This window comes from Lethenteron reissneri, chromosome 38 (genome assembly GCF_015708825.2).
Source record: "Lethenteron reissneri isolate LAM-NWPU_2019-01 chromosome 38, ASM1570882v1, whole genome shotgun sequence".
Lineage (NCBI taxonomy): Eukaryota > Metazoa > Chordata > Hyperoartia > Petromyzontiformes > Petromyzontidae > Lethenteron > Lethenteron reissneri.
This window is the reverse complement of record NC_083816.1, coordinates 239,129-248,572: the sequence shown is the minus strand read 5'-3', so window position 1 is coordinate 248,572 and position 9,444 is coordinate 239,129.

The window sequence follows — 9,444 nt, the reverse complement described above, 5'->3', positions numbered from 1 at the left end:
CGGAGCGGTCTAGGTTGGGTTGGGCAAGGTCTGGGGTGGGTCTGAGGGGGATCCTGGGGGGTATCCTGGGTGGGTCTGGTGGGGTCTGGGTTGGTTCCAAGTGGATTCTGGGTAGGTTCTGAGTATTTTTTGGGTGGGTCAAGGCTGTCTCCAGGGGTATCCGGAAGGGGTCCAGGGTGGGTTCGTGGGGTATTTGTGCTATCTATCGAGACTGGTGGTGTGCACCATTCGTGCATTTGATTGCGGTGTGATGTTAATTCCTTTGCCGTCTTCTTCCTTTTCTTGATTCTAAGTCAATGTATTTAACATTGCATAAACGTATGTTAAATGTTGCAGATTTTTAAATGTTTGTATAGGTGGGACTCTGTGTTTACTGTGTGTGTGGAGGTTTTATTTGACACACTTATATCTGTCGTCAACCCATACGGTTTAGCTATATTCTTGTACAGGAAAGTGAGTTTTCATGTCCATACTGTGTCCAGCCGTTTCAATACGGGCAAAAAAATCATATACTATGAGACCTCCTTTACCAGCAGCAAAATATAGTAATAGATTTTTACCCTTTTATCTGGTACACAAACTGACACCTTTATACAAGGGATCATTGTTTGCAATAACCACAACACAAGCAGTCAAAATGCAAACAAAAAGAAACAACAAATATTTCGGTGGGAGAAGTACGTATCTTTATCGTTTTTGCTTCTTACTATTGTAATAAACGACTTCCACGACGACTCTGGACTGGTGTCTTTTATTTAACAGAATGTCTGCACAGCTCCGCGCTCTCTCTCTCTGGGTAGTTCTCTCGCTTCCCCATCCGCTGCTGCGGCACGTCTCCCTCTCTCTCTCTCCGTTCACACCGCTGGCTGGTGGCGTGCCCAGAAGAGAGGCGGCTTCGTCGGAGGTTCGCCACGTGGTCATTGGCGAGGAGAGGTAGAGCGGCGATTCAGTCCGGACCCGAGGCTTCGCACACCGACCTCGAGTCCTCTCCTGCCTCTGCTTATATACCCCCCGGCGGAGCTAAGCTCCATCTACAGCCACACCCCCTCGTGGAACCCTCTAGATGGTTCCCGAATATTTGGCGAGGCAAGTGGCACATTCGGCACGCCAGACCCCGGCAGGTCAACAAGTGGGGATGAAGGGCCAGCACGCGGGTCAACATAGGGCTTGAGCCACGACGAATGAACATACCAACGACGTTGGCCGTACTGAATGCGAACACTCTGGGGATTCCGAATGTCCACCAGCCTCACAGGCCCCCGCCAAGGCCTGTGCAGTTTAGGGGACGTACCCACTGGCACCTGAGGGCAATGGAGCCATGCCATATCGCCCACCGACCAAGGCATGTCAGTTCGCGATCGACGCGCACACCTCTCGTTCCTTGCCTGCGTACGGGCCGTCGCACATCTGGCGGCCTCTCGTGCCTCCGTAACCCGTTTAAGCGAGTCCCGCACGTGGTCAGGCAAGGAAGGGGACGGTTGTTTCCCCGCTGCACCAAGTTGCACATCAATCGGGGGTACATTCTCATGGCCATACATCAGGAAAAATGGTGAATATCCTGTGGACGCGTGTGGAACCATGCGGTATGCCGCCAGGACACCCGGTATGTTCAAGTCCCAAACGGTTTGTTTTTCACTCACTGTGTGGCAAAGCATGGCCGAAAGGGTGCGGTTAAATCGTTCCACCATGCCATCCGTTTGCGGATGGTAAGGGGAAGTGCGGATTTTCTTTGTACCCAAGGCAGAGCACACGTATTTGAGCAATTTAGAGGAGAAGTTACCTCCTTGATCTGTGAGCAGCCCTTCAGGTGCTCCCTTATCCATGACGTACCCATTCAAGAAAGCCTCAGTGATGGATGAAACCGTTTGGTCAGGGAGAGGCCAGCGAGAAAAGTATTCGACCCCGACCAAAAGGTATTTATTTCCCCTAGCCGATGGAGGGAACGGGCCCAGGATATCCAGAGCAACCAGCTCATTAATACGGGACACCTCGATCGATTGTAGGGGCGGGACATAATTTTGACGTGGCGGTTTCCGCTTCGCACAATCATGGCATGACCGGATAAAGTTAGTGACATCCGCTGTCATGCACGCCAAGGTGCATCAGCTTGTCGGCGTGCGGCGTGCAGCGCGCGGATCAGATCGTGGCGAAGGGACGTCGGCGCAACCAGGCGTGAACGGTCCGACAACCTATCCATACACATCAGTATTCCTGCCTGGTCCCGAAACAACTGCCATTTCCATTCTGCCAAATGAGATCTCAGTTTTCCAATCAATTCCCGCAGTGGAGCCAAAGAGGCATCAGCCTCTTGTTCACGTAGCCACACCGAGTGCGGCAATTGCAGCGTATTGTCGGCGCCAACGGGTACATCCTGGCCTTCATCCTTTGACATCGACCCCATGACCGGACAGGGCGGGGTAGGCAGCGCCGCACAGCAGTGCGTACCCGTCAGACAGGCGCAGGGAGGAGTCGCGGGCCACTAGAGAGAGCATCTGCATTGCCATGGCGAGTACCCTTGCGGTACGTGATATTGAAGGAAAACTCCTGCAGCGATTCTAACCACCGAGCCAATTGACCGGACGGTTGTTCCAATTTCAAAGAATATTGCAAGGCAGCATGGTCAGTGCGCATGAGGAATTTCCATCCATACAGTTACGGCCGGTACTGGCGAACAAAATGGACGATTTCCAGCAATTCCCGTCACGTCACGCAATAGCGCATCTCGGCAGGAGACAGAACCCTGCTGCCGTATGCCACCACTCGCTCGTCCCCGTCCTTCCGTTGCGACAAAACGGCCCCTATGCATCCGTGTCAAGAATGAACGGCTGGGAAAAGTTTGGGTAGTCGAGTGTCGGAGTGGTGGCCCCTCTCCGGGATCCATTTAAATCTCTGATTCTTCCCTGTCAGAACATGCAGCGGCTTACCCAGCGTCGCGAAATTCTTAACAAATCGGCGATAGTAGGATGCGAACCCTATAAACCGCCGCACGTCGCCCACTGAAGTTGGCGTGGGCCACTCTCGGACACACGACGTTTTCTGAGGGTCCGTGGACCATCGTCAGAGCTGACGATGCGTCCCAGGTAGCGAACAGATCGTTGCAAAAGGTGGCACTTCCTTGGTTTAAATTTAAGGTCAGCCGACCGCATCCTCTGAAAGACAGTCTCCAGTCATTGGAGGTGTTCTTCGAAGGTGCAACTGAATACGATGATATCGTCCAAATATATGAGGCACGTTTCCCACTGCAGCCCCGCTAGCACCAGTTCCATCAGGCGTTAAAACGTCGCCAGTGCTGCATTCAAGCCCATAGGTTTACAGAGAGAGAATATCTTGTCAAACCTGTTTCTTTGTCAGAGTCTCGCCGAAGAATTAATTAAGGCAGAGCCAGATACGCTCTACCACGAACACACGCACCCACCCACTATTGTCAAACATTTCGTTAACAAATATAATCTTGCCGACGAATCGATTGACGTATGCTTCGCCTTCAGGGTACAATAAGTGCCTTTATTGCCCGTCATATGAATATCGTTGCCTGCTTGTTTTAAAACTCGGCCGGTCGCCAGTTGTGCTCGATACATGGGGGAACTAATGAGATGTCTGGTGGAAAAGTAGAATTACGATTGTTAGAAGAATGTTAGCCTTCAGTTTCGTTAATTGCATAATCTCACCAATGAATCTATTGACGTATACCTTTGCCTTTGCATGTTAGAGTATCACATGTTTGTTTAGAATAAAATTGTTAACACAGAAGTATCTTGAGTGTTTCTTTCCAAGTCCATGCAAAACTGTCTTATTCATAAGAACTGTATCCTGCGATGAGATATGAAATTGTAGACCTAAAATAACATAACATAAACACACTAAGATAATCAATAAATGTTTAATCAAAGATAATCGTTTTATCCCGATTGATACAACTCTGGATAACGAAGCTAAGCCTAATTATCATAACTTCACACATTAACATAATCGCAAGCATCCGCATAAATGACTACGATTATCTCCGTGATTATCATAATTTATGCATATAATTACATACATTTTCATAATGTATGCAATTCACGATTTATTTATTTATTTATTGCTTTTTATACTTTTTATCAAAATTTCATAATCCGGCATATACAACATAATGGGGTCTCGTCCGGGATTTCTCGCAGACAGTGTTTTGCATGGATGAAGGAATGAATCACTACGTGTTAACCAGAGTATTGTGATCCAACATTGCCTTGTAATTGTAAACGGGCGTAAAAAAAAAAACGCCCTCTGAGGTTAAACTCTAGAATAACAGGTTGGAACAAAGACAGCAGGACTAAGATAACATCATATCGAACCGATTGCATCCTGTGATAAATGGTGTTAGAGATACGCACTCTGAATTGAGAAATAACAAAATAGCTCGAGTCAAACTGACTACATTTCCTGATACAATTGGTTTATATGTACTCTGAAGAGTGGAATATCAGGGCAGCTGATGCCACACGAGAGATGTTGAGGCTAAGATAAACTCTCGAGTCCACGAAAACGGAATCCGACTCGCAATGTTCTAAGACTGGCACCCAAACGAGTGACCCCAATACCGAGGATCAGTCCTCCCGGGGGATGATAAACTCACTAGAGAAAGATTATCGGGAAATTGTGTTGCAACGCACAGGCCAGACTGCCACAGAGCAGGATAGACAAAGAGACACATGGGAAGGGAGCAGTATCGATGACATTAAGACACATCGGGCCACACTTCTTAAGGAATTGATAATATGTGCCAAAGGCGAACATGAAATGAAAATTGCAGAAATAGCGAGATTAGACTCGTATCTCCTCCTACAAACAGACCGAGAAAGAGTCTGGAATGAGGAAAAATATGAAAGGGAAAAAGAGGAAAGATGGAGCATGCAAAACGAGGTAAAACGCCTCCAAGCCCTCGTAGAAGAGAAGGAATCGGCACTAGCGGCATCGGCAAAAATCACAAATGTTGACACACAGCACACAAGCGGGAGTATCAGCCTGTCACATTTCGACCCATGGGGGTGCAATCCCGGGACAGATCGCACAAAATGTATGGGTATCGATCAAAATATCCGTGACAAAGAAAATCCCTCACAATTCGAGAGAAGGGATGGAGAGATACAGATGAAAATAAAAACATGTGGGACTGACAACCCCGAAGCTAGGGGGAGGCAAAATCATAAAATAAAGTTGACAGAATATGCTCCACAAAGAGCAGAGGCAAAAACTGCAGGAAAATGGCAACACGCCCGACACAGCACAGATCAAAGTGACAGCTTGTCTGATGATAACTCGTCTGCCGATGACTCTGACGACGACCAACTTTATGAATACTCGTTCAACAGTAAAACCCTTAAATTGATGGACAAAGCTCTCGTCAGAATTCCCGATTTTGACCCACACAACAAGAACATGGATACACACACACACATCGCAACAGTAGAAGAGGAGGCAATGATTAAAAGTCTGAGGAGACGGGATGAGAAAGCGAGTCTGTTGAAAAGGAGTTTACATGGAGAATCTATACCATGGGTAAAGTCGCTACCATACAAGATTAGGAATGATTTCAAACAACTGAGCCTGGCAGTGATTCGGAAGTTTGGAGAATATTCGACACTCACTGAGGGGTTTTATGCTGTAAAATCAATGACCCAGAGCATGGATCAGGATCCGCGAGATTACCTCCTCCGATTTAAAAGAGCGTATTACGCAGGCGATGTGAATCAGTACCACGAAGGGGACCATATGTTCAAAATTATGTTTTTTTAATCCTTGAGCCCAGAGATTACAGAAAGTGTGAGAATGGTTTTGAACCCAGAAACAGCTTCCTTACACCGCATAGAGAGCAAGGCGTACATGGCATGGTTATACAGAGCTAAGAATCATAATTCGGATCCAGAACACAGGGAGAGGGATAATGAACCCAGCCTCTCAGGGAGAAATAAAAATCACCAAGCAGTCCCACAATGCAGAGAGGAGCACGCACCCAGAGAGAGGTTGGCACACAAATGAGAGCACACACACACAAAGCACGAGGCCAAAAATGTACGAGAATCGCAGCACCCCATGCCCCGACACACACAAGGTCAAAATTACACACACAGATGGCAAGGTAACAATCCAGGAAAAAGGTGGCACATGAATCGGAGAAACACGGGGCCAAAAATGTACGGAAATCGCAGGATGGGAGGTCAAACACAATCGGTCCAATTCCGACTGATTCCCCCACCGACTATACCAGGAGGGAATAGAGAAATAAATAATAAGGAAAAACAAATTCGCTTGACTGAGACACGAAATGCGGCACAAATACGTGATGAACCACCTACAGTAATTGAGAGCGAGCTGCCCATACGCGCAACACCCGCTGAGTTGAAGCGGAATCCTGGCCCCATTGGAAAATGCAAGCAGGCTGCAAGTGACAGGGCGGACAAATACCGCCACGATCGGGAATCATTAAAGGCATACGATGCGTTAGGAAAAGCAAGCATTGCTCCCGTAAATGACGCGCAGATCGAATGCAAGGACAGGACTGCCTTGAAGTGTGATCGGACAGTAGATAACAGACAGCAGAGACAAAGAGGAAAACCAGAGCGCACAGGAAAAACAGTGCAGCACGTCGCAGGATCGCGCGAGAGATGGAACACAGAGACACACCCTTTGGAGTACAGGCGTCAGCATTTGAATGAAAAATATCCAAATGAAACAAAAATTTAAGTGGATCGGAGTGCTGAAATGGAGACGAATGTCCATGACGTATCGGGAATGATGTTGAAATCCAACCCACTCGTAAAAACAAAAAGGCAATATTACGAGGCACGGAATTAAATCGACACACTGACTCGGCAAATGTGCAGGTTGTCGCAGAGGGAGCGAGTGCCACTGATAACGGAGTGCAGAAGTTGGTTGTGTGCGCGAATTCTGATTATGTGCAGCACAATTTCACACCACACACTCCCACGACGCGACAGAGTGATAGAAGAAATTACAAAAACGAACCTGAAAACCGTGATCGAAAGATCAAAGCGATAAGCACTACGAATCAAGATAATTGGTTCTTTACCCTTCTACATGGCAACAAAACTGACACCTTTTTACAAGGAGTCATGTTTGCATAGACCGCAATACCTGCAGTCATAAATACAAACAAAAGACATAACTCTGATAATGTGCACTGTCCTTGAAGTTGATTGGTCCACACCCGAGACAGCTTTCCTTCGAGCCTAGTCTCACATGGGTTGGACCAGAAGACGCCAAAAGGCGCACAACTCAAAGACAATGCACCATCAGAGTATGAGAGCTCGGGGCAAGCATCTACACTATGGGGACCTCATTTGCCAGTAAAAATATGATAATTGGTTCTTTACCCTTCTACATGGCAACAAAACTGACACCTTTTTACAAGGAGTCATGTTTGCATAGACCGCAATACCTGCAGTCATAAATACAAACAAAAGACATAACTCTGATAATGTGCACTGTCCTTGAAGTTGATTGGTCCACACCCGAGACAGCTTTCCTTCGAGCCTAGTCTCACATGGGTTGGACCAGAAGACGCCAAAAGGCGCACAACTCAAAGACCATGCACCATCAGAGTATGAGAGCTCGGGGCAAGCATCTACACTATGGGGACCTCATTTGCCAGTAAAAATATGATAATTGGTTCTTTACCCTTCTACATGGCAACAAAACTGACACCTTTTTACAAGGAGTCATGTTTGCATAGACCGCAATACCTGCAGTCATAAATACAAACAAAAGACATAACTCTGATAATGTGCACTGTCCTTGAAGTTGATTGGTCCACACCCGAGACAGCTTTCCTTCGAGCCTAGTCTCACATGGGTTGGACCAGAAGACGCCAAAAGGCGCACAACTCAAAGACAATGCACCATCAGAGTATGAGAGCTCGGGGCAAGCATCTACACTATGGGGACCTCATTTGCCAGGTATTGCGGTCTATGCAAACATGACTCCTTGTAAAAAGGTGTCAGTTTTGTTGCCATGTAGAAGGGTAAAGAACCAATTATCATATTTTTACTGGCAAATGAGGTCCCCATAGTGTAGATGCTTGCCCCGAGCTCTCATACTCTGATGGTGCATGGTCTTTGAGTTGTGCGCCTTTTGGCGTCTTCTGGTCCAACCCATGTGAGACTAGGCTCGAAGGAAAGCTGTCTCGGGTGTGGACCAATCAACTTCAAGGACAGTGCACATTATCAGAGTTATGTCTTTTGTTTGTATTTATGACTGCAGGTATTGCGGTCTATGCAAACATGACTCCTTGTAAAAAGGTGTCAGTTTTGTTGCCATGTAGAAGGGTAAAGAACCAATTATCATATTTTTACTGGCAAATGAGGTCCCCATAGTGTAGATGCTTGCCCCGAGCTCTCATACTCTGATGGTGCATTGTCTTTGAGTTGTGCGCCTTTTGGCGTCTTCTGGTCCAACCCATGTGAGACTAGGCTCGAAGGAAAGCTGTCTCGGGTGTGGACCAATCAACTTCAAGGACAGTGCACATTATCAGAGTTATGTCTTTTGTTTGTATTTATGACTGCAGGTATTGCGGTCTATGCAAACATGACTCCTTGTAAAAAGGTGTCAGTTTTGTTGCCATGTAGAAGGGTAAAGAACCAATTATCATATTTTTACTGGCAAATGAGGTCCCCATAGTGTAGATGCTTGCCCCGAGTTCTCATACTCTGATGGTGCATTGTCTTTGAGTTGTGCGCCTTTTGGCGTCTTCTGGTCCAACCCATGTGAGACTAGGCTCGAAGGAAAGCTGTCTCGGGTGTGGACCAATCAACTTCAAGGACAGTGCACATTATCAGAGTTATGTCTTTTGTTTGTATTTATGACTGCAGGTATTGCGGTCTATGCAAACATGACTCCTTGTAAAAAGGTGTCAGTTTTGTTGCCATGTAGAAGGGTAAAGAACCAATTATCATATTTTTACTGGCAAATGAGGTCCCCATAGCACTACGAATCAAGTTAATGATGTTGGGAGATTGCATGAAAGAGTAAAAGGTTACTCTAAAATATCTGGCCATGAGAATATGGTTAATGGACAGGAAAAGGCTATAGACGAACCAAGTCTGAAGGACAATGCATGGGAAGCAGCATGTCCACATAAAACCAGAAGTGGCAAACCAGATGATAATAACTGGGTAAAAATATGGCAAGGAGGTAACAGGAGGAAAATAACGCATAAATGCGTTCGAAACCACTACCTTGCGTTTCCCAGGAACTAAAAAAAAAACATTTTTAATATTAATAAAACATTTTTTACAGTAGTTATGATGGATAAGAACCGATGTAACATGTGGTATCGATGTTTAACATTTTGTTTTCTTTTCTTTGCTTATTTCAAATGTAACCATGCTAAGATTGTGATACGACGCGCGCGTTGTAAGAAGTAACAGGCTGATGGGTTCATAACAA